The 24,183-nt window shown below is 39.4% G+C and overlaps 1 protein-coding gene and 1 long non-coding RNA gene across 3 annotated transcripts in view; one reads left to right on the forward strand and one right to left on the reverse strand.

Annotated features, from left to right (window-relative positions):
* Positions 1–1,060: 1,060 nt before the first annotated feature.
* LOC124007171 lies at positions 1,061–23,716 on the reverse strand. Its single transcript, XR_006833884.1, has 5 exons — positions 23,616–23,716; positions 5,010–5,146; positions 3,433–3,570; positions 3,264–3,326; positions 1,061–2,670 (listed from the first exon to the last, which is right to left on the reverse strand). It is a non-coding gene; the product is annotated as an uncharacterized LOC124007171 (long non-coding RNA).
* The window catches only part of zbtb20 (zinc finger and BTB domain containing 20), a 43,780-nt gene continuing 26,287 nt past the window's right edge, over positions 6,691–24,183 (forward strand). The window contains exons 1-2 of one of the 2 annotated variants that reach the window (XM_046317543.1): positions 6,691–7,359; positions 10,779–10,885. The gene's annotated coding sequence lies outside the window, so the exon portion shown is untranslated. The remainder of the gene's footprint in view (positions 7,360–10,778; positions 10,886–24,183) is intronic. The other variant, XM_046317544.1, reaches the window with a different exon arrangement.

A 24,183-nucleotide genomic window follows, 5' to 3' on the forward strand; every position in this document is an offset into this window, starting at 1 on the left:
GTGAGATTCTGAAACCTGTTTGGTTAGTTTTGAGTGTTTATTGTAAAAGCAAGACAATCCTGAGTGACAAACAAAACAAAAGTGACCCAAGATACCACCTTGGAACAGACAGTCGGTTCTCAACTTTAATGACTGTATTTCCGCAAAACCAAAACTTAGTGGACAACCAAATTGGGAAACTGGTCCAAAAAGTGTTGTCATTGTTGCTAAATTTCATTTAGGCTGCTCACTTATAACAGTTCTGCCAAGTGCCAATTGAGTATACCTAGGCCTATTCTGAAATGAATTGAGTATGCCTAGGCCTATTCTGAAATGAATTGAGTATGCCTAGGCCTATTCTGAAATGAATTGAGTATGCCTAGGCCTATTCTGAAATTAATTGAGTATACCTAGGCCTATTCTGAAATGAATTGAGTATGCCTAGGCCTATTCTGAAATTAATTGAGTATACCTAGGCCTATTCTGAAATGAATTGAGTATGCCTAGGCCTATTCTGAAATGAATTGAGTATGCCTAGGCCTATTCTGAAATTAATTGAGTATACCTAGGCCTATTCTGAAATGAATTGAGTATGCCTAGGCCTATTCTGAAATGAATTGAGTATGCCTAGGCCTATTCTGAAATGAATTGAGTATGCCTAGGCCTATTCTGAAATGAATTGAGTATGCCTAGGCCTATTCTGAAATTAATTGAGTATACCTAGGCCTATTCTGAAATGAATTGAGTATGCCTAGGCCTATTCTGAAATGAATTGAGTATGCCTAGTGTAACAGTATAATTTTAAACCGTCCCCTCGCCCATACCCGGGCGCGAACCAGGGACCTTCTGCACACATCAACAACAGTCACCCACGAAGTGTCGTTACCCATCGCTCCACAAAAGCTGCGGCCCTTGCAGAGCAAGGGGAAACACTACTTCAAGGTCCCGTTACACTCACCCCCCTTTTGACCTTCCTCCTTTTTCCGCAGCAACCAGTAATCCGGGTCAACAGCATCAATGTAACAGTATAATTTTAAACCATCCCCTCGCCCATACCCGGGCGCGAACCAGGGACCTTCTGCACACATCAACAACAGTCACCTACGAAGCGTCGTTACCCATCGCTCCACAAAAGCCGCGGCCCTTGCAGAGCAAGGGGAAACACTACTTCAAGGTCCCGTTACACTAGGCCTATTCTGAAATGAATTGAGTATGCCTAGGCCTATTCTGAAATGAATTGAGTATGCCTAGGCCTATTCTGAAATGAATTGAGTATACCTAGGCCTATTCTGAAATGAATTGAGTATGCCTAGGCCTATTCTGAAATGAATTGAGTATGCCTAGGCCTATTCTGAAATGTGAAAGTATGACCAGGTTCTTGGTTTAAAGTTTATCCACAGCATACGTTATGTCATAACTGGATGATCACTCGTTATAACCATAGCATTATGTTCTTCTGTTTTCTCCATCTGCCATGGCTTGCGGTCTTTACAATGATTGGAGAATCATCTTGAAACATGAAAAACATAGATCAGATAGCGTGCTTCGCTTGATCTATTACTATGTGAACTCCACATGGTATAGGTCTGTCTCCATGGTGACATAACATGGCACTTTCTTCAGTCCTCTTGCTATGATGGCTAACAGACCTAGTTACCACGGTCCTATCTATTATCAGTGATGGGCTTAAAGAAGATAGAATTCAAATTCTGAAGAATTACTTTGAATTTAAATTCTGAAGAATTATTGTTTCCCCAGAGTCTCATTATTTACAACGCTGTGGTGCCACAGGGGCTTATTCAAATGAAATGAAACGCATCAGGAGTTTCAAGGTCGATGTGTTGCTGTGGCAGACAGATAGCACAAGGGCCTGTAGTGGCCATTCCTTCACAGGCAGAGTACAGTACGTTTTTCTAAAATGAAAAAGTGGAGGAAGAAAGTGGGAAAAATTATAATATTAAGCATATAGGTTATTTTCTGAGATTAAATAGGCTAGAAAGGGAGGGAGGGAAAGGCTAGGTGCCCAGATGATAGCAATACATTATAGAGATAGAGAAAAAATAATAATTCTCAAAAGATTAAAAGAGAATCAATAATTTTGTTTTGATTCATGTTGTTAATGCTTTTTAATGAACTCTAACATACAATTTATGAAACTTTGACTTAATGTCTTGAAAACATCTAAACACAGATTGCTTCATTATAGTGGCTCATCTGAATAGCCTATTTGGTGACTGGCTGAGCATTGAACAGTCTGCCTGGGATACTAAATCAAAAATAATATTTGTTTTGTATACTTCTGTTGCAATGAAGTTATTCTGCATTTGAGATATCAAAATTGTATCACAAGGTCGTTTGTATGTCTGGTCTTGCTAAATTGTCATTTGGACTATGAGATAGCTAGCCTACTTCACAATCATTGCCATTTTACTAAGACTTGGTCTATAGATTGCTGAGGCAGTTCATAGTGTAACATAGCCAATGTGTATTCCTGTGAATGGCCTATGCTCGCTGGTGATTTGGAGTCCCTCCGGAGATATACAGACGACACTGTGAACAATGAATTCCGGTTTAATCATGATTGAATGATGCAGGTGTCTTCTGCAGTGCATGGTAGAACAGGCTGCTAGTCTACTCTACTTTCTCTGGTTTGCAGTTGGATTCTTCTCTGTTTCGAATCTTCAATTGTACCTGAGCAGGAAAAAAGTTGTCTTTCCATTACTGAGCAGTTATATCCTTAAGCAATAAGGCACGGGGGGTGATACATGGACAATATACCATGGCTAAGGGCTGTTCTTAGGAGAAGGAGTGCCTGGACACGGCTAAGGGCTGTGTAAATTGGTCATATACCACAAACCCCCCGAGGTGCCGTATTGCTATTATAAATTGGTTACCAACGTAATTACAGCAGTAAAAATAAATGTTTTGTCATTCCCGTGGCATATGGTCTGATATACCACGGCTGTCAGCCAATCAGCATTCAGGGCTCGAACTACCCAGTTTATAATGTAGGCTACATAGTGAGGGGGATTCATGGTGACATTACAGGGACCCAACAGCAACCCACCACCTCTGTTAAACAACCCACCTCTCACCCTCTGTTTATATGTGGCAATACACACAGGGTAAAAAAAAGAGCAATGAAAGGATTTAAAATAGTTCAGGTTGCCTGGGCAGTATTACTGCCTTGATGCCAAGATCCCAGGCAAACATGTAATAGGCCTTGTTATTATATCTGTATTGTCTCTAGGCCTTTATCTAAAAACATAAAGGAGTCAACTAACCTGTTCTAACATGAACTGAAGAGGATCGTCTGGCCTGTCAAAAACCAGGTTCTCAGCAATCTCCTGAAGAAAGATCACGCAAAAAGATGATTAGATTGGAAACACTGTTTGCCCATGTTTCATGATCACCAACTTTTGTTTCACTTCAGAAGTAAGGTGTTTTTCTCACCTGAAAGATCTGAAGAATTTGATGACTTTCCATGTATTTTACAGAGCGCTCATAGGGGTCAAAGTAGGATGGCACAGAACGTGAAGACAGTTCAGCCGTCTCTGTTATAAGCACTTTGTCTGTTGCTGGGTCTGCCATCTAAGCAGAGAAATTATTACATTGTCATTTTTCCATACTGCATGATATAACAATCCAAAAACCTGTATACAAGACTAGGAGGAGTTTCAATTATTCAATTGGCATGAACAATGACCTCTGAAAAATGAAAAAGTGAAATGGTCTGGCAAATTATCCATAACCTGTTTTTAAAAGTGACAGGTTATTAATTAGCATCACTGTCAAGCATCGCTAATTTGGACGGTTCTGACTTAGAATATGTGGACAACTACAAATATCTAGGTGTCTGGCTAGACTATAAACTATCCTTCCAGACTCATATTAAACATCTCCAATCCAAAATGAAATCTAGAACCGGCTTTCTATTTCGCAACAAAGCCTCCTTCACTCACGCCATCAAACATACCCTCGTAAAACTGACTATCCTACTCATCCTCGACTTCGGCGATGTAATTTACAAAATAGCCTCCAACACTCTACTCAACAAACTGGATGGAGTCTATCACAGTGCCATCTGTTTTGTCACCAAAGCCCCATATACCACCCATCACTGCGACCTGTATGCTCTCGTAGGTTGGCCCTCGCTACATATTCGTCGCCAGAGCCACTGGCTCCAGGTCATCTATAAGTCTTTGCTAGGCAAAGCCCCGCCTTATCTCAGCTCACTGGTCAAGATAACAACACCCACCCGAAGCACGCGCTCCAGCAGGTATATCTCACTGGTCATCCCCAAAGCCAACACCTCTTTTGGCCGCCTTTCCTTCCAGGTCTCTGCTGCCATTGACTGGAACTAATTGCAAAAATCGCTGAAGTTGGAGACTTATATCTCCCTCACTAACTTTAAATATCAGCTATCTGATCGCTGCAGCTGTACACAGCCCATCTGTAAATAGCCCAGCAAATCTACCTACCTCATCCCCATATTGTTTTTATTTACTCTTTGCTCATTTGCACACCAGTATTTCTACTTGCACATCATCATCTGCACATCTATCACTCCAGTGTTAATTTGCTCAATTGAAATTACTTCGCCACTATGGCCTATTTATTGCCTTACCTCCTCACGCCATTTGCACACACTGTATATAGACTTTCTTTTATATTGTGTAATTAACTGTAAATTTGTTTATTCCATGTGTAACTATGTGTTGTTGTTTGTGTCGCACTGCTTTATCTTGGCCAGGTCACAGTTGTAAATGAGAACTTGTTCTCAACTAGCCTACCTGGTTAAATAAAGGTGTTCTCAACTAGCCTACCTGGTTAAATAAAGGTGTTCTCAACTAGCCTACCTGGTTAAATAAAGGTGAAATAAACAATAAAAACATTTAAAAAAGTGACAGGTTGTGAGAAATGAAGAAAATAGAACGTAGGTAATTGCGTTCTCTCGCATTACTCTATATCAGCACATAACTTCATGAACAGTAAAACGAAATGACTGAAATTCATTGACAAACACCCACCTTTTCGTATGACAAGTTATTGTTTTTCCTCAGTTACTACAAAATGTCAATGCCACTGATCTTTAGGCGCAGTGGTGGCTGTGAATGTGAACGGAACGGAACCTCCCCGGGGCGGGTATTTGACGTTTCCCCAGCAACTGTAAACAAAAGCATTTGTGAAGTCATTTATACAGCTTTCAACGGTGTAGAAAGGCGCCCAGTTGTGAATTTGAGCTATTGCAGAGGACACCCGTCTGCCTAGTAGTAAAGAAGTGCTGGATACGGGATGCCTTAGCAATATTCTTCCAATCCCTTATTTTCAGTTGAACAATAGGCCTATATAAAATGTTTTATTATATCAATCATTCATGGAACAGCTCCAAATGCCACTTATAACTGAAATAATTTAGTTCATTGCATCAATAAATGGTGCTGTGTTTAACATAATAAATAACTGTAGAAAAGATTTAGACCAGATGAATCCATAAAAACGATTTAGACCAGATGAATCCATAAATATGCCTGCAATGCCTAATTGATTTTAAAGTGTTAGGAAATGTTCAAAAGAATGGTTGTTATATTCAGTTGGTGTCATGTCTACAACCGAATACTGTTTTTATATGTAGGTTAATAGTCTAGCAGTTAACAGCCTCTGTGACACTGAGTGTCCTCCCTTGAACCCGAACCCGTAATAAAATCACATACAAATATCCGCCAGATGGCGCTCGTAATCAACTAAAAGTACACGTCTCACAATATCCGGAAATCTACAAATCGGGATGAACATTTAGGCTACTGCCATAAGAAATGGCGTTTGTTTGACGCAACACCCAGCTAGCTATACTGTACATTGTTTGTAGTTATGAGATTTGTCTTGCTGTACGACGCGAAAAAGGAAATACGCTTATTTGATTTTAATGGGCTACATTTGCTCAATGGTTCTCTTCCTGTTGTCTTTCATAATCTAATATAGTAGGCCGAAGCACGCGCATTATTATTATGCTATAACACACGTAGCCCAATTATCCTACAACATAGCTTTATTCATGAAACATAACCTCCTGATAAGCATCATTCCGTATGAGAACGTAGATGATACTTGGGGTTTTGCAGATACGTTCAACATCGTGGTGTTTGTTGCCTGCAACTAATACCCCACGTTTAGAATATACAATAAACATTAACTTCAGCTCAGTTTAAGGTTGATTATTCCAGTCTAGACATCAGACAAGCGCGCGCGCACACACCACACACACCTGTCACTGTCTAGACGAGGAGGGGGCACACGGAGGGGGTACGAGGAAAGGGGGGGTCACTATTTCTTTATTTCTTGCCAGTCGGAACATACTGTAGGTCTGTCTATATGTGAACGCATTGGAGAACAACATTTTTTAATATTGCTTTACTCAATCTGATTGGCCAGCTAAACCGTCAGCATTTTTTCCCCCACTTGGCTTGAGGTCAGCTAGGGACGTTGAAAAATAAATAAATGAGAAAATAGAAATGCGTAGAAAGTAAAAGACACGGCAGGCAATCTAGCTTGTTGGTACTAAAAATGATAGGCAGGTACGTCATCCAATATAAAGCTGCAAACCAATCGGTAGCGGTTACTGACAACGACATTGTCCAATGCAAAGTACAGACACATGATCGACATAATTCTCAATTGACTGCCCTTTTGATCGAGGATGGAATATTGAGACTTGAGACTGCTTCTGTTTAAATTATAGACCAAGTCATAATTCCAATATAGGCCTGCTTCATTATATTTTAGGATAAAAGCTTGTAAGACGAAATGAACACTTGATGACCACTGTAACAATGATTTCCTTAGAGAACATTCTGCGAACAAGACATACATTCTACATGGATGAGCATTTTAAGACCCAGAGAGCAGAATTTAATTAAGAAACTACAGCCTTCGGTTGTCCATATTGGATCAAACAATATCCCCGTCTGCGTAGGTGGAACATTTACTATTTCAGAGCCCCAATGGAGCCAGTTTCACCGTCCCACCGCGCTCCGTAGAGAGGGTATACGACTCAATGATTGGGGCAAAACCACGCTGACCGATATATCTTCCAACCTACACCGCTCAAGAGATGGCTCTCTGTTCCAATCGTAAATGAAAAGGCGTGCCTGTCCAAAATATTCAACGTATAGTTAAAAAATGGGTGGGTACATTTTAAACTCGTTTAGGTCCTCTATGAAGGTAGGCTGCAGCGTGTGTTTATTGATGAGATGAAAGAAGATGGAAGTGAGAAATGAAACAAAGTAAGGGAAAATATTAAAAAACTCGAAGCCTTGCCGGGGAAAAACCGGGGAAGCTGCAAAACGCTGTCGCCACTGGAGAACAAGCTTAGGACAGCAGGTAAGAAATAGGAAAAGTGAGGGAAGGGGCGGGTGTTAATAGTATCTATGTTAGGCTATTTATAAGAAGAGAAACGACAGTTATTCCCAATATATGAGATATACAAAACTTAATTGTAAGTGAAGCTTAGAACACAGCCTACGGAACATTTTCCGCTGAGTTCCATTGCCTCCATTTCTTGATTTCCCACCAAAATATACATCAGAATCAAAAAACTTTATTTCATTCTAGAGGCTCATTGAAGTAGAATTTAAATGCAGAATGACATATGCTATTGTGTGGTTTATTGATTGCAGACAGTCTAGTTTTACAATAGCCTGGTCCGTTTACATTGCACCCGACAAAAAAGACGCGCTGCACACTGTCATGACGTCCCAGGTTGTCATCTGTCATTATTCTCAACATCAATGCTTATTTCCTTAGTTTTACTCCTTCCGATTTTTGACAGACATTAATTGTGTTGACTCAGTTCTACTTCTGTCTGTTTGAAAACGTCATTATGAATGAGACACCATGGTTAAAAATGGATGAGACAAGTGAGACAAAATAAGGATAATTTGATCGAAACATCTGGAGTCCAGTGCAGGCGGTGTAGTAAGAAAAGCGGAATAAACACATTTATAATGGTCTTTAATTTGTGAATGAGAAGGAGCGGGCATGCAATTTACAACCACCATGTAACTCAGTCTGTTAGCTATTTTCCCGGACTATGCCCAAATTTGCCCAACCTTTATCAAGTCAACACTTGTTGGCACGAAATAGAAGTAAAATTGCAATAAAACCCTCAAACCAATGTTTTGGCACATGCTGTACCAGAAGTTAAAATTGGAATGCATGGTGTCTGACATTTGTCAAATTAAATTATACATTAACATCTGCCTGACTCAGAAAGGTAGCCTACATTTTGAGCCAATATCCTCCGCTAAAAGTATAAAAGACAGTGCTGATTTAGTTCACCGATAAAAGAAAGATTGTCCATCTGCTCTGGATTTTGGTGCCATGTTTTACAAAATGAATGCCCTCTTTTATTGTCACGATCTGTGTTGCGCAATTCCAGCTAGGCTATATTAACGCACATGACCGTATAGGAAATTAGAAGAGGGACCATTTTAAAAAGATTTTAATCTAGAAATAATATATGAGTAGTTTATAATCTACCTCTCACCATTTCACCAATAAATGTGGCCTATGAGAGACCGTCCGATTTGTATAATAAATTACAGCACACGGGTGCATTTGTTCATCAAGAGGTTGTCTTATCCACTGAGATGTGGGCCTACCCCCGAAAACACAAACAGTTTTATTAGTTTTAACAATTTTAGTTACGTTTGATTAGACAGTTGATCACTTGGGCAAAACATCCTGTCCATCTCTCAAAGTTGTTGAGACTGTTGCCTCTGCGCCGCATGTGGATTTCAGCACCGGACTTGGGCATCAAGGTTAAGAGTATAGCCTATTAGAATGAAACGGCAGAGAAACATCAATCCTCGAATCTTTTGAGGTGATTGCAAAAGATAGGACTCACACAGCACCAGTTAGGGAGTTGACAGCACATTTAAAACACTCAAAGAGATGACCTTGGAGGCACGATTGACTCAGTATGAGCCCCCTCGGTAGGCCTATGTGTTGACTTGCTCAATATTAGACCAAACTCGGGCTACACTATATGATCATATCTAACATCTACATTGTTTTCGCTGAAATGTCAGATTTTGCATAATGGTACAAATGTTGCACGTTGAAGGGGTTTTTGGGTGAATAATAGGCTACTGTAGGGCTATATCACGTCGTCCATTATGTCAAACTTTATTGAATCAGTTAGAGATTGTCCACAATGTCCTTTTCGGATAATTACATTTTTAAGTAGAACTTGTTTCGGTTCGGCTTGTATCCCATTCACCCCCTTACAACTCCCTACTAATGGTTATAGACTACTATTGAGTATTTTCTGTCCTATAGACTATATATAATAGGCCTACTTTATGTAGCTTGATATACCGGTAACTCCACAACAGAAACTTTGCTTGGCACTGTGAGTTGTGACGAATGACCGGCCACACGTTTTGACCGCGCATGTACACTGGCTGCTACTGACATATGTGTGTTGCGTGTCGCTTCTCCTCCCAAATACATGTAATTTGGTCGTACTTGTGACGTCATAGACCACACCCAATGAACGTTAAATTGCGATCAGATATTTTGTGGATATATAAAAACAATTGGGCTCAGAAGTAGCGTATCACTATGATGTTCAATTATTATTATTATTATTATTATTATTATTATTATTATTATTATTATTAATAATAATATTATTGAGGGTGCCATAAATTGCTGGTATCCAGTCTGTGCTTTCAGAGAGATGTGAATTACTAAGCACCTATAACTCTGTGATTTTTATGAGGTTATATAGTTGACAGGTGTAACCTAAATCTCACACAGGTCTTTATGAAGTGAAAACATATTCAAAATGAATTCACAGCCTTTCTTTGGACTGATGCCAAAATGTCTCATTGTTGGGCCTATACTGCAAACTTTGGAAAACAATCCCTTCACAGAATCCTGAAATTGGTATAGCCCTACATATGGCTAATAGGTTTTCACTAAATGGTCCGCGAATCATAGGCTGTTTTCTATATACATCATGAAGAATAGTGTCATGTGTGCTGAACTGTAGTACAGCAAACATACATTGAGGTATCCGTTGTTTGAAATGCCTGTTGACAAGGAGCCTCAAGATACACATCTCAAGATAAAACTCATAACTCAAATGGACAATATAAATAATAATTGTACCCTCTATTTTTTCTGTATCATGATCCATTTTCCCTTTAATGATGAGATGGAGAGAGGCTATTTTATGTTAACTATTTTGGTTTGATATGGCAAGTTTGGACTGAAAACATCCACTATTGTAGTGATTTGAGGATGTGTGCAGAGTATGCTATGATGGATGAAATTGTAATTGTTGTTATAAGTGCCAGTATTGTGAAGTATTGCAATTTAAGCCTGTTTGCTGGCACATTTAGGCCTATTCTTTAGAGGGAGTTTGGCATCCAACATCCATCTATGCTGTTCCGATTCTGTTCAATCTGATTTTCATACAGAGTTCATTAATTGAACCACAACAGATAGTAAACAGGCCCAGTTGTCCGATTGTAATTGTAATAACAATAACAGTTTAACTACATGCACATCATTACGTAGTACCTACAACTATCACACCATATTTTCAGTTTGTGAAGGAAAAACCTGTTTATTCTGGCTTTAGAGAGGCTAGCAGAGTTGAAGGAGTTTGTTTGCAAACCAATGTCTTACAAGAACGCTTCATATCAGCAATCACAACAACAAAAAAACTGTTAAATTCAAGATGTCGAGCTTTGATTCATATAATAATTGATTCAGTATTTTGTCCATAGCGATAGTTCTGGATTGGCTCACGAAGGCACTGCCAGGACATCAAATGTGATCTGGGATGTCATTGCCAGGTGGGGAGGTTTCGGAGGCGTCCAGTTTAAATTGAAAGGTAAGCCATGTAGCCTATTTGTGCTAACAGAACAAAAGTATGATGAAAATGTAATGGTATACCCTTCAGCTCTCAAGGGTACCACATGCTTGTTTGTGTGGTTAATTCCATAATCAAGCAATGGGTTCCAAATCTTGTTTAGAAATTTATTTGTTAATGGATTACAAAGCCAGAGGAAAAATGTATTTGCAGTTTAGTATGACTTCCTCTCCACTTTTGCTCAATCACATAGAAAGGATTCAGCCTCTCAGTTTTCATAGTTCCAACTTAGAACTGATGTTCAATCAAAGCTGCCTCCTTGCAGAGAGTGTTCTGCAGGGTTAGCAAGCCCAGCTGTCAGCTCTCTGGCAACTGGTCACTCAAATATTGACATATTGAGATATTTGTAAATGGAGGACCCACTCTTATAGTGCCTCCCCTCCGAACGCTGGGGCCCTCCCCTTCTCTTCAGCACAGCAAGCCTTTAAACTGAAGACATAGAAAACCCTCAATTAGCTAAACAACAGCCGTGTTGTTCTCATTGGCTGAGTAAATCAGTAAATGTGAAACTGAGGCTCCCCGACATATTATGTAATGATATTTCAGCATTAGGCTATAATCAACTAAGAAACGTATAATCGTGTGTAATCTGGGGCACAGATGACAATATTGGTCAATTTTTTGAAAGCCCATTATAGGCCTTTCAGGAGCACGCTGTGAGATGTCATGCTGGAAATAGCTCATTTTTGTCCTGAAATATATCCTGACAATTTGAAGATGTGTAAAATTCAGTAACAAGTTTACATTACCATATTATGTCCTCTTAAAGATACTTCAAAAATAGAATTGTATTTGTCACATGCGACCGAATACAACTGGTGAGGACTTTACAGTGAAATGCTTGATTACGAGAACTTCCCAACAATGCAGAGTTTTAAAAAGAAAATACAAACACTAGAAGATTAAAATAAAATACACAGGAATGGAGCGAAATTCAGGGAGTACCAGATCAATATGGATCTATATACAGGGAGTACCAGATCAATATGGATCTATATACAGGGAGTACCAGATCAATATGGATCTATATACAGGGAGTACCAGATCAATATGGATCTATATACAGGGAGTACCAGATCAATATGGATCTATATACAGGGAGTACCAGATCAATATGGATCTATATACAGGGAGTACCAGATCAATATGGATCTATATACAGGAGTACCAGATCAATATGGATCTATATACAGGGAGTACCAGATCAATATGGATCTATATACAGGAGTACCAGATCAATATGGAGGGAGTACTCAATATGGATCTATATACAGGGAGTACCAGATCAATATGGATCTATATACAGGGAGTACCAGATCAATATGGATCTATATACAGGGAGTACCAGATCAATATGGATCTATATACAGGGAGATCAATATGGATCTATATACAGATCAATATGGATCTATATACAGGGAGTACCAGATCAATATGGATCTATATACAGGAGTACCAGATCAATATGGATCTATATACAGGAGTACCAGATCAATATGGATCTATATACAGGAGTACCAGAACAATATGGATCTATATACAGGGAGTACCAGATCAATATGGATCTATATACAGGGAGTACCAGATCAATATGGATCTATATACAGGGAGTACCAGATCAATATGGATCTATATACAGGGAGTACCAGATCAATATGGATCTATATACAGGGAATACCAGATCAATATGGATCTATATACAGGGAGTACCAGATCAATATGGACATATATACAGGGAGTACCAGATCAATATGGATCTATATACAGGGAGTACCAGATCAATATGGATCGATATACAGGGAGTACCAGATCAATATGGATCTATATACAGGGAGCACCAGATCAATGTAGAGCTATATACAGGGAGTACCAGATCAATATGGATCTATATACAGGGAGTACCAGATCAATATGGAGCTATATACAGGGAGTACCAGTACCAAATCAATGTGGAGCTATATACAGGGAGTACCAGATCAATGTAGAGCTATACACAGGGAGTACCAGATCAATATGGATCTATATACAGGGAGTACCAGATCAATATGGATCTATATACAGGGAGTACCAGATCAATGTAGAGCTATATACAGAGAGTACGAGATCAATATGGAGCTATATACAGGGAGTACCAGATCAATGTGGAGCTATATACAGGGAGTACCAGATCGATATGGAGCTATATACAGGGAGTACCAGATCAATGTGTAGCTATATACAGGGAGTACCAGTGCCAGATCAATATGGAGCTATATACAGGGAGTACCAGATCAATATGGAGCTACATTCAGGGAGTACCAGATCAATGTAGAGCTATATACAGGGTGTACCAGTACCAGATCAATATGGAGCTATATACAGGGAGTACCAGATCAATGTGGAGCTATATACAGGGAGTACCAGATCAATGTGTAGCTATATACAGGGAGTACCAGTGCCAGATCAATATGGAGCTATATACAGGGAGTACCAGATCAATGTAGAGCTATACACAGGGAGTACCAGATCAATATGGATCTATATACAGGGAGTACCAGATCAATATGGATCTATATACAGGGAGTACCAGATCAATGTAGAGCTATATACAGGGAGTACGAGATCAATATGGAGCTATATACAGGGAGTACCAGATCAATGTGGAGCTATATACAGGGAGTACCAGATCGATATGGAGCTATATACAGGGAGTACCAGATCAATGTGTAGCTATATACAGGGAGTACCAGTGCCAGGTCAATATGGAGCTATATACAGGGAGTACCAGATCAATATGGAGCTACATTCAGGGAGTACCAGATCAATGTAGAGCTATATACAGGGTGTACCAGTACCAGATCAATATGGAGCTATATACAGGGAGTACCAGATCAATGTGGAGCTATATACAGGGAGTACCAGATCAATGTGGAGCTACATACAGGGAGTACCAGATCAATGTAGAGCTATATACAGGGAGTACCAGATCAATGTGGAGCTATATACAGGGAGTACCAGATCAATATGGATCTATATACAGGGAGTACCAGATCAATATGGATCTATATACAGGGAGTACCAGATCAATATGGATCTATATACAGGGAGTACCAGATCAATATGGATCTATATACAGGGAGTACCAGATCAATGTAGAGCTATATACAGGGAGTACCAGATCAATATGGATCTATATACAGGGAGTACCAGATCAATATGGAGCTATATACAGGGAGTACCAGATCAATATGGATCTATATACAGGGAGTACCAGATCAATATGGATCTATATACAGGGAGTACCAGATCAATATGGAGCTATATACAGGGAGTACCAGATCAATGTGGAGCTATATACATGGAGTACCAGATCAATGTGGAGTTATATACAGGGAGTACCAAATCAATGTGGAGCTATATACAGGGAGTACCAAATCAATGTAGAGCTATATACAGGGAGTACCAGATCAATGTGGAGTTATATACAGGGAGTACCAGATCAATGTGGAGCTATATACAGGGAGTACCAGATCAATGTGGAGCTATATACAGGGAGTACCAAATCAATGTGGAGCTATATACAGGGAGTACCAGATCAATGTGGAGCTATATACAGGGAGTACCAGATCAATATGGAGCTATATACAGGGAGTACCAGATCAATGTGGAGCTACATTCAGGGAGTACCAGATCAATGTAGAGCTATATACAGGGAGTACCAGTACCAGATCAATATGGAGCTATATACAGGGAGTACCAGATCAATGTGGAGCTATATACAGGGAGTACCAGATCAATGTGGAGCTACATACAGGGAGTACCAGATCAATGTAGAGCTATATACAGGGAGTACCAGATCAATGTGGAGTTATATACAGGGAGTACCAGATCAATGTGGAGCTATATACAGGGAGTACCAGATCAATATGGAGCTATATAGAGGGAGTACCAGATCAATGTGGATCTATATACAGGGAGTACCAGATCAATATGGATCTATATACAGGGAGTACCAGATCAATGTAGAGCTATACACAGGGAGTACCAGATCAATATGGATCTATATACAGGGAGTACCAGATCAATATGGATCTATATACAGGGAGTACCAGATCAATGTAGAGCTATATACAGGGAGTACCAGATCAATATGGAGCTATATACAGGGAGTACCAGATCAATATGGATCTATATACAGGGAGTACCAGATCAATATGGATCTATATACAGGGAGTACCAGATCAATGTGGAGCTATATACAGGGAGTACCAGATCAATGTGGAGTTATATACAGGGAGTACCAAATCAATGTGGAGCTATATACAGGGAGTACCAAATCAATGTAGAGCTATATACAGGGAGTACCAGATCAATGTGGAGTTATATACAAGGAGTACCAGATCAATGTGGAGCTATATACAGGGAGTACCAGATCAATGTGGAGCTATATACAGGGAGTACCAAATCAATGTGGAGCTATATACAGGGAGTACCAGATCAATGTGGAGCTATATACAGGGAGTACCAGATCAATATGGATCTATATACAGGGAGTACCAGATCAATATGGATCTATATACAGGGAGTACCAGATCAATGTGGAGTTATATACAGGGAGTACCAGATCAATGTGGAGCTATATACAGGGAGTACCAGATCAATGTGGAGTTATATACAGGTCAGTGTGCAGAGGTACGAGGTATTTGAGGTAGATATGTACATGCGTTCCGGGTAAAGTGACTAGGAATTCGGATCGATAACAATAAGAGTCAAATAAAGAACAGAGTAGCAGCCCTTTGGAATATGAACATGTAAAGAGTAGCCTTTACCTAAAGTTCAAGCAGAGGAGGAAAAGTGAGCTTAAAATATTTTATTCAGGAGTAATTGTCTGAGCATATACTCTATGAAATTATTTAATCTTAATAGCGCTATTTTCCCTAAATTGTGTGACACAGATTTCTCTCACAGGCCTAGCCTAAATGCAGAAATGTTGTTTGACACAGATTTCTCTCACAGGCCTAGCCTACATGCAGAAATGTTGTGTGACACAGATTTCTCTCACAGGCCTGGCCTACATGCAGAAACATTGTGTGACACAGATTTCTCTCACAGGCCTAGCCTACATGCAGAAACATTGTGTGACACAGATTTCTCTCACAGGCCTAGCCTACATGCAGAAACATTGTGTGACACAGATTTCTCTCACAGGCCTAGCCTACATGCAGAAATGTTGTGTGACACAGATTTCTCTCACAGGCCTGGCCTACATGCAGAAACATTGTGTGACACAGATTTCTCTCACAGGCCTAGCCTACATGCAGAAACATTGTGTGACACAGATTTCTCTCACAGGCCTAGCCTACATGCAGAAACATTGTGTGACACAGATTTCTCTCACAGGCCTAGCCTACATGCAGAAACATTGTGTGACACAGATTTCTCTCACAGGCCTAGCCTACATGCAGAAACATTGTGTGACACAGATTTCTCTCACAGGCCTAGCCTACATGCAGAAATGTTGCCTCACTCTGCTACATAGAAGTCGGTAGACTTGTATTTTGGCTGTTGATATGATTTGTAATTATTTTAACATTCCTAGTTTTGTATTTGTGGTTTAAAACTTTTGTACTTAGCATATTGTAGTGTCATTGCCATTAGCAACCATTATTTGACTACTGCCAAGGACATATGCCTAGTAGGCCAAGGAGGTAATAAGCGTGTGTCTACGTCATGTGAAAGTGTTGGAAAGAAAGTTGAGGGGTATGTGCCTTCCAGTGCTCAGTGTACTACAACCACTGCTATGGGAGTTCCTCTATTTTCACAGGAAGAAGAGTTGTTAACACATGTTACTGATGGAATATGTGGAAGGGGGTGAAACCACAACACTATTTGATCAACACTATTTGATCACTAGGCTTGATCTTATTAAACGTCACAATAGTGACAAGCTTGTAAACTACCAAAGTCTGGTAATCGACTGGTTAGTTGGCGTTCAAGCTATCAGAGAAGATTGTCGGCTGCTGTTAACATTCTTACCCTGTGACAGTCACTTAGGAGTCTAATCCTGACTTGAGAAATGGTCATATAACTCAAATAATACTTGAGATAGTAAAACCCAACTGGTTTATCAAGTATAGGTGAGACTTTGTTGAAAGGATTTCAGTTAGGCAATATTCTAGTTGATTTATTTGCCAGTACTCTGTCAATCAGTTTTCTGTGCCAGAACTAAGGTGACTGCTTCTTAAAATGTACAGTGAATCGGCTTGATCGTCAGATACATAGGGTGAATTCAACCAAACCCACACTGCAGCCAAGCCGCACCATGGAAAATAACATTTCCTTTTTTATGTCATGTGATTTTTTAGATAATATTTGAGGTTGAAAAAAAAAAAAAAAAAACATTATTATTCAAACCATGCATTTTCTCAGCACTCCCCCGAAATACCACAGTGGGGGTGTTATAGGATTGGCAAACATAGCACTAACACTTGTTAAAATATTTAGTGAACTTTAAGGTAGATTGTCATTTCTCTCATGTGAAGATCTAAGGACTTTGTAACGTACAGCCGTTCATTGTTTCAGAATCTATTTTAGCCTGTACGGTAGTGTCTCTGTACTTTCTTTGTGTGCTTGAATTCCTTAAACATGTATTTTATTTGGGCTAAAGACAGGGGCATGTAAATACTTCTCCGTCTTACTCTTTAAACATACACGAGGGCTCAGGCATTTCACCGATGCCAAAAATGTATCTTGGTTTCTAATAGGGAAATTGTATGTTTGCCAAAGTGCATGTGTGTCCTTAGCTAACCCTTCTACCCATATGGTTTTCTACAATTCATGGTTAGATCACTGTGTATTCAAAAGGGAAAGTATCTGGAGATGGTTTAAGAAAATAAATCAAATAGAGACTCTTCTGTATCTTTTTGTGGATAATGCCAGAGTAAGTTTATATTCTATTTGTTTACACCTAGGCCTCCTGAAAAGCCTTTTAGGCCCCATGCTAGTGAAAAACACTCTTAGCATAGTGGCCAAAATTGTATGACGGACAAGCCTACAGCTCATTAAAAAAGGCACAGTGACACTGGTGTGCAGTGGAAAAACCTGAGACGTATTATCTACACAATGGCATTTGTGTTATAAAGCCAGAGTTGACCCACAGAAGTCAAGGCTATTAGGACTTTCCACACCTCATTGTTACTATATTATTAATAGGGTAGCAATTAGTTTTTTGGGAAATAGCCGACAGTCATATCTTTAGATGTTTTGTTTTACCCATGAAAACCGTTAAACCTGCTATTATTAGGAAATCCTTTTTGTTTATGCACAAACAAATATCTCTTTTCCTAATGAGTATCCACTGAAGAAACAGACGGTCTCTGATTTTTCCATTATTGTTCTTTACGAACACTTCCTGCATGAAATGGATCACGATTATCAAATTATACGGATCATAGACACTTTATAGAAGCTTGCTTCCCAGTATTATTTTTAGGAAGGTGTGCTGACTGATTCAGACAATTTAACATCTAGGTAGCTAACATTTTAGGGAGCTTTTGACAAGTGTGCTTTCTTGTAAGGGTAAGGGAGAACAGGGAACAATGGGGATATGGCCTAACGATCCAGACACACTGTTATTTTTCATTCAATTGAAACATGTTTGTTTCTAAGAATTTCAGGTCTCTACTTGCCTTTACATGTTGCATCAACTTGCATGTCAAGCACAGTAAAAGTAGCTTGTCTTACGTGTTTAATCTCTTATCGATTGTTATGCTGTGTGGGATAATTACATGGCAGTATGTTCATGCAAGCTATGGTGGCCTGCTGTAGGACATTTTACACTGAAAGGGACAATTACATTTAGCCCAAGGAAATATTTGTCATAATGACACATACAGTTCCTTCAGAAAGTACACACACCACTTGACTGTTTCCACATCTTGTTGTGTTACAGCCTGAATGTAAAATGTATTACATTTAGATGTTTTGTCTCTAGTCTACACACCATAGTACATAATGTCAAAGTGGAATTATGTTTTTTGATTATTATTATTTTTTAAACAAATGAACAACAAATGAAAAGCTGAAATGTATTGAGTCAATAAGTATTCAACCCCTTTGTTATGTCAAGCCTTAATAAGTTCAGGAGTAAACGAGTATGATTTCGCTATGCATTGTAAATGTTTGTGGTCTTATGTAGCCAAATTGTATCTATGATCATATGTTATCCATTCATGCTTTTTATATGTTCTATTTATATCTGTAAATTAACCAATGAAATCAAGCCACACCCAGCCATGATTAAAGACACCTGTGTGTCCTTTGAAACGATATAAACTAGTGACCCACAGTGTTTGTCATTATACCCTGATGAAAACAGCTCGTCTAGTTATTAGGTTATTACATTTTTGAATCTGAGCTCCAAGAGTGTGCGCCTCTCCTTTTCTTTTTCAGGTGTTCTACTCCGCTAGCCATCATCTCGCCTAAACAGGTGTTCTACTCCGCTAGCCAGGACCTCGCCTAAACAGGTGTTCTACTCCGCTAGCCAGCACCTCGCCTAAACAGCTGTTCTACTCCGCTAGCCAGCACCTCGTCTATACAGGTGTTCTACTCCGCTAGCCGGCACCTCGCCTAAACAGGTGTTCCCACTCCGCTAGCCGGCACCTCGCCTAAACAGGTGTTCTACTCCGCTAGCCAGCACCTCGCCTAAACAGGTGTTCTACTCCGCTAGCCTGCACCTCGCCTAAACAGGTGTTCTACTCCGCTAGCCAGCCCCTCGCCTAAACAGGTGTTCTACTCCGCTAGCCTGCACCTCGCCTAAACAGGTGTTCTACTCCGCTAGCCGGCACCTCGCCTAAACAGGTGTTCTACTCCGCTAGCCAGCACCTCGCCTAAACAGGTGTTCTACTCCGCTAGCCAACACCTCGCCTAACAGGTGTTCTACTCCGCTAGCCAGCACCTCGCCTAAACAGGTGTTCTACTCCGCTAGCCAGCACCTCGCCTAAACAGGTGTTCTACTCCGCTAGCCGGCACCTCGCCTAAACAGGTGTTCTACTCTGCTAGCCGGCACCTCACCTAAACAGGTGTTCTACTCCGCTAGCCAGCACCTCGCCTAAACAGGTGTTCTACTCCGCTATCCAGCACCTCGCCTAAACAGGTGTTCTACTCCGCTAGCCAGCACCTCGCCTAAACAGGTGTTCTACTCCGCTAGCCAGCACCTCACCTAAACAGCTGTTTTACTCCGCTAGCCAGCACCTCACCTAAACAGGTGTTCTACTCCGCTAGCCAGCACCTCACCTAAACAGCTGTTCTACTCCGCTAGCCAGCACCTCACCTAAACAGCTGTTCTACTCCGCTAGCCAGCACCTCACCTAAACAGCTGTTCTACTCCGCTAGCCAGCACCTCACCTAAACAGCTGTTCTACTCCGCTAGCCAGCACCTCACCTAAACAGCTGTTCTACTCCGCTAGCCAGCACCTCGCCTAAACAGCTGTTCTACTCCGCTAGCCAGCACCTCGCCTAAACAGCTGTTCTACTCCGCTAGCCAGCACCTCGTCTATACAGGTGTGCGTTTCTTTTGCCTCCAGTAAAAATGTGCTTAACATGTCATGTAATAAGTTCGATCGACTCACTCTGTGTGCAATAATAGTTTTGAACATGATTTTTGAATGACTACCTCATCTCTGTATCCCACACAGACAATTGTCTGTAAGGTCCCTCAGTCAAGCAGTGAGGCATTTTCCAATGCCTCACAAAGAAGGGGCCTATTGGTAGATGGGTAAAAATAAACAAAAGCTGACATTGAATATCACTTTGAGTATGGTGATTTTCTTTAGTATACTTTGGATGGTGTATCAATACACCCAGTCACCACAAAGATACAGGCGTCCTTCCTAACTGGTAAAACTGGGGATGGATCAACAACATTGTACTTACTCCACAATACTAACCTAAATGACAGAGTGAATAGATGTAAGGCTGTACCACAACAAAATGTGGAATAAGGTGAGGGGTATGAATACTTTCTGAAGGTGCAGGACATGTGGCTTGTCAAGGTTTTATTTGTTCACTGACTATTTGTGTCTGCAACAGCCTTACACATTATGCAGTGGTTGTGCAAATGATAGTTTTTTGCCTACCTAGCCTAAATCACACTCAAATGTATTGTCATTAAATGTATTGATTTAAGAAATACAGTACATTTTACATGTCGTCTTGTGAAGATGATAGCAGCTAGGCTTGAACTATTTTAGAATTTGGTTGTTGCGCTTTTCTTGACAGTTTCTGTTGATCAACGACAAAATATTTGTGTTCACAATTAGCCTATATAATATAATTTCAACTTTATTTTACCAGGTTTGTCAAATTTGTCTTATTTAGGGACCTTTTAAGAGTCCCTCTGTCATTATAAATTGGTTTATGGTTTAATGGATTAGTAAACTTTAATATGTTTAAGTATGTTTGTCTCTTGATAGTTCACCCTTGCTATTAGCCTAAATCACGTTGCTATTTTCTGAAACAAGCAATGAGCTTCTGGCTCGTGGCTTCATTGTTGTGAAATAGCTGGCTTTCTTAACAAGTTACCCTTACAACACAGTTATTAATCTATGGGTCAAGTTTATAAAGAGCGTATATTTTCAGATTGTCTGTATGCATCTACCCATTCTGGACTAACAGAAAACAATACCTTTGTTTCCTGAATGACACATACTTTATAAGTGTATGTTTGTGTATGTGTGTGTTTTTACATTTTCTCTATCTCTGATGCAATGTGTAATTGGGACTAAACTTTTGTAGATCGTTACAGACGCTGCATGAGAAACTGGCCAGCAGACCATTGGCACCAAAGTAAGGCGAGATTTCATCTGCAAGCATAACAATTATAGAGAGGTCAAAGGTTATGAGAGCTAACAAGATACAGTGACACTGTAGGGTAGATACAACATACCCATCTTCAGAAGTCTATGTTGTGTATGGCTTTGGATTGTGGTATGGTGTAAAGCAATGACATCGCGCTTTGAATGTAAAATCTATGATTGTTTTTTCAGATTCCTCATTACATCCTATAGTACAAGTGATTACTGTTTCTCTTGAATATATATGTTCCCCCAACCCCTCCAAATGTAGCAGTTGCTATGGACACCTGACATGCCTAAATAATAAGACTCTATTTGTGCAACTATCTGCTTCTGACTTAAAGTATTTTAAAGACTGTCCATGAATGGCCAAATGCTTCCTCTTCTGAATGACTTTGTGAAACACCAAACCCAATAAAGTTAGCATATTGAAAGGCAACCAATCATGGGATTCAAACAACATCCTGATATTGACTGGTTTTTTATTAGTACTGTATGTAGTAAGCCTACTGCAAGATTAACTTGGTCAATGGTTTGAGAATAATTAATGGTTGAGCCTCAACTTTGTTTTGAGTTCCGATCTTAATTATTGTTAAGAACATTTGAGTATCATGTAGTAGCCTAAACCTATCGATGTTACATTGAACAGGGGGAATGGAATAATAGAAATATGCTGTAATCGAAATAAGGCCAATCTCATGAACCCCCAAAAATGCCTTCCTTATTTTGAAAGGCACCGACTGCCACTGAACTACCTCTATTTGAAGTATTTGAAAACATTTTCAAATAACTTTCTATAAATAGCCAAAATGGTTTTCAAATACTTATTTCCAAATACTTATTTCAAATACCCCTAGGAGCAAACCAACCAGGGTTGAAATGCATGTAGTATTTAAATATTTATATTTGAAAATACACTTGTCTGTGTATTTGAGTATTTTCAAATATGCCAATACTTTCCAAGTGTATCTACAAATACAATCCAATATTCAACTACTTGTATTTTCAAAGAAGAAACAATAAAATACTTATACCAAATTTGCAAATAAATTCATAAAAAATCCTACAATGCGATTTTCTGGATTTTTTCTCTCTCATTTTGTCTGTAATAGTTGAAGTGTACCTATGATGAAAATTACAGGCCTCTCTCATCTTTTTAAGTGGGAGAACTTGCACAATTGGTGGCTGACTAAATACTTTTTTGCCCCACTGTAGATGCTCATTCTGGTCGAAATCCGACCTAATCTATGTGCTTTTAAAGTAATAGTTTACTACAATAGCCTATCTGTGTCACGTAATCATTTGAGCATTTTCAATATTTTCGACGAGTTCTGTACCTTTATCTTGTTTTTCTTGCAAACAGCCAACATTTGCATTGGTCATTGTTGAAAAAAAAACAGCAAAATCAGCTATTATGTACTAAATTTGAGCAAATTAACCATACAGTAATGGTGGATTGGAGACTATAATTACGGAAAATAATTCAGCAATACAGACTTATCCACTTCAGGGTGTAATTTAAAGTTATTAAGTTATTCTTAAGACTTCATTGTGTTGAAGTACTTTTGAAGTTTGAATGATTTTGGATCAATGAGATTGACAATAACAGTGAGTTAGCCAGCTAGCTGAGTTTGGTTAATGAATTAGCTATCTTATCATGAAACGTCACGACTTGTAAACTAGGGGCACAAAGATGATACCAGATTCTTCCACTTGTATTTCTGACTTGAAAGCTCACGTGAACAGTTTTTCAACGTCAGACTGATAATCCGAAAATACCGATAGCACATGAATGCAGCAAAATATCCATCGCAAATAAGAGCATTCAAATGAAATGTACCGCAGGCCTGTTCACATACCTCATGTAGTAGTAGCTTGGTCTCGTAATCTTTGTGCTGGGAATTAGTCCAGAGGTGGAAAAAGTAACCAATTGTCCTACTTGAGTAAAAGTAAATCTACCTTAATAGAAAGTGAAAGTCACCCAGTAAAATAGTACTTGAGTAAAAGTAAATCTACCTTAATAGAAAGTGAAAGTCACCCAGTAAAATAGTACTTGAGTAAAACTCTAAACGTATTTGGTTTTAAATATACTTAAGTATCAAAAGTAAATGTAATTGCCAAAATATACTTGTGTGAAAAGTAAAAGTATAAATAATTTCAAATTCCTTGTATTAAACAAACCAGGCGGCATCCTTTTATTTTTAATTGACAGATAGCCGGGGGCGCGCTCCAACAATCAGACATCATTTACAAACAAAGCTTGTGTTTAGTGAGTCCACCAGATCAGAGGCAGTAGGGAAGACCAGGGATGTTCTCTTGATATGTGTGTGAATTAGACCATTTTCTTGTCCTTCTAACTATTCAAAATGTAACGAGTTCTTGTGAGTGTCAGGTAAAATTAGTGGAGTAAAAAGTACATATTTTTCT

The sequence above is a fragment of the Oncorhynchus gorbuscha genome, linkage group LG20 (assembly GCF_021184085.1).
Source record: "Oncorhynchus gorbuscha isolate QuinsamMale2020 ecotype Even-year linkage group LG20, OgorEven_v1.0, whole genome shotgun sequence".
Classification (NCBI taxonomy): domain Eukaryota; kingdom Metazoa; phylum Chordata; class Actinopteri; order Salmoniformes; family Salmonidae; genus Oncorhynchus; species Oncorhynchus gorbuscha.